Below are 2,943 nucleotides of genomic sequence, written 5' to 3' on the forward strand. Positions count from 1 at the left end.
TGGTGTTTATGGGACACACTCTTCAACGTCGCTGCTAATTTCGTATTTGCCATCAGACCTCTAATTATCACAATAACAACAAAGTCTTTCTCTCAAATCAGAATAATCATCATCTTCATGAGCAAGATCAAAGTCGTCCTTCTCTTTGAAGCTTGATCGATATCGCATAGGGTGCTTCAACTTCATCAATTTTACGTATTCCTCATCACTTTCAGAAGAATAATGATAGTAGTAGGGATCCATAAATCAAAATTTGACAGGGAGAAAGAGAGAGAAGATCGAAAAAAATCCAAAAAAAAAATTGACGGTTTCTAGGGTACTTAAAGAGTAAATTGAATAGATTGAAGCTCATGACAATGGTGCATAATGGATAGCATAAGTAAATTCTTCATAAATCGGAAGAGAGAAGATCGAAATGGAAAGGGTCAAAGTTTTAGGGTTCTTGAAGTTGAAGAACCGAGACTAGATGTTTCTAGATTTTGGGGATTTAATTTCAGTATATTGGGGGGGGGGGGTAAGAAAACTGCTCATCTGATTTTATTTTTAGATGGTACAGGTAATGGGAGATAGGTGGGTAGATTTAATAATGGTTGGTGAGATTAATAAATGGGAGGGAATGGTTAGTAGGTGAATACTTAATATTAGAAGTTAATAGTAAGGGGAAAAAGGTAATTTCATGCAATGAAAGCTTACCAAAAAAGGAAATGGAGCAATTATTATGACATTTTCAAAAAAGGAATACAGTGCAACTATTTTGAAACGGAGGAAGTATTCGATTAAGTACATTACAAACAAGAAAAATAGTACCGAGATCATCGTATAAAATATGGTATATTTCTCCTTGCATCACATTATCTTAAAATTTACTCTTGAGTGATGATCACCTATGTTGTTCATCCATATGCACTCACGCCTATCTAGCTTCAACTTCTGACACAGAGATATCATTTACAGACCATGGATCTGATTTACTTGTTGATTGATCTGAGCTAATGCCTTTCTCAGAGCTAGTTGATTCTGTTACGCTCCTATAAAAGAAAGCTGGCTCTTACGGCACCGGAGGGAATATTGTCGAGTGAGTGTCCAACATGAGCATTGCCCTTGCCATTGTAGGTCTTTCATCCAGAGCCTCTTGAACGCATAGCAAACCAAGGTGCATGCATCTCAATACTTCGCTACATGAGCACGATTCTCTTATTGTCGAGTCGAAAAATTCCATGTGCTTGCCGTCTTTACATTGCTTCCAAGCCTGCATACTCATTTGATCTTTCACCTTCGTTCACAATTTATCCAAGAAAATCTATCGAAAAAAAGGGCTTACATAGCTTAAAAGGTCCTTGGCATAGCCTGATTGGTAGAAATTACTGTTCCTCTTACTGCTGATGATTTCCAAGACAAGTACACCAAAACTGTACACATCGGACTTAACAGAGAATTTGCCATGCATAGCATATTCTGGAGACATGTAGCCACTACAAAAAAAAAAAGTTAAATTTAAGTTGTATACATGAACACATTCGTTAATCTAATTCATCATTTCATGAGAGCATAATACTTTAAACTTGAGGACTATTTGTAATGACAAAATTTGTACTACAATCACTAAGTACGAACCACCCTGCTTGTGTTTCCTTGGATTTGATCTACGCCAAATATCTTTGCCATGCCAAAGTGAGATACTTTAGGATTCATATCAGCATCTAACAAGACATTACTTGCCTTGAGATCGCAATATATGATTCAAAGTCGGGAATCTTCATGAAGATAAAGCATTCCATGAGCGATTCCTCCTATAACTTTGTAACGCTTTACCCAGTCTAATTGTCCTTGTTTTTTAGGATCTAATTCACAAGTTAACATACATTCAATTAGTCCACTTCAATCTTTCACATATGTCACAATATTAAGAAACCAATAACTACTAATATGGAATCTTAAGGTCTATATGGAAACAATCATACCAAAACTGAAATGATCAAGGCTCTTATTTGGGACATATTCGTACACCAGGAGCTTCTCCCCTTCTGCTAAGCAAAATCCCAAAAGCCTCACGAAATTTCTATGCTGAAGTTTAGCTATGAACAAAACCTCATTCTTGAATTCTTGTGCACCTTGGCCAGAACTTCTAGATAACCTCTTTAGTGCTATTTCTTGTCCATTTGACAGTATACCCTAGGAAAAAAAGTTCATCAACAAAGAAACTTTATTACAACAATGGATACATATATATACAATTACAATAGAGAAACTTTTCCGTACAACAATTACTTGATTATTGCTATTTGTCTAACTTTTGAAAAAATATTCACCTTATAGACACTGCCGAATCCACCTTCAGCTATTTTATTCTCCTCTGAAAAACTATTTGTTGCCAAGTGAAGTGTTGCCAGATCAGATTGTAAGGAGTCGAGGGTGGCGAAATCCTCACCTACATAACAACGTAGAGATAAGAATTATGAACAAGGCGATTAATTAAAGAACAATAATTTCGTAAGTTAAATCAATTTTTTAGTAACTTATAAATTATAATATCTTCTTACCACTTCCAACAGGTACAACATTATAGTTTTTAGATCTCTTCTTTACAAAACAGATTGCCAGAGCAACTATGATAGTTGCTACCACCACCACCGGCAAAAGAATAGCAACGATCACCGTTGTCGATACTTTGTTTTTACCTGAATTACAGGAAAAAAAGAAATGGATTAGAGGGTAACTTGTAGGTTGTTGCCATGACATATTTCGATCATAATTAGCAGGCGCTGTTGTCTTTTACAAAACTTCACTATATGGACCATCCACCTTTCTTAAATACTTCCTCGATTCCTAAATATTGCTACATTGATTAAATTGACATTGTTCACCAACTAACAATAAAGCTATTTTCTTGCTATCTATCTATACAAATATATTAAAAGGCGTGCATAAACAAGAAACTGTGCC

The 2,943-nt window shown here is 35.5% G+C and overlaps 1 pseudogene; it reads right to left on the bottom strand.

Annotated features, from left to right (window-relative positions):
- Positions 1 to 833: 833 nt before the first annotated feature.
- On the bottom strand, positions 834 to 2,739 carry LOC125492887 (cysteine-rich receptor-like protein kinase 10; annotated as a pseudogene).
- Positions 2,740 to 2,943: the final 204 nt, after the last annotated feature.

This window comes from Beta vulgaris, chromosome 8 (genome assembly GCF_026745355.1).
Source record: "Beta vulgaris subsp. vulgaris cultivar EL10 chromosome 8, EL10.2, whole genome shotgun sequence".
NCBI classification, from domain to species: Eukaryota; Viridiplantae; Streptophyta; class Magnoliopsida; order Caryophyllales; family Amaranthaceae; genus Beta; species Beta vulgaris.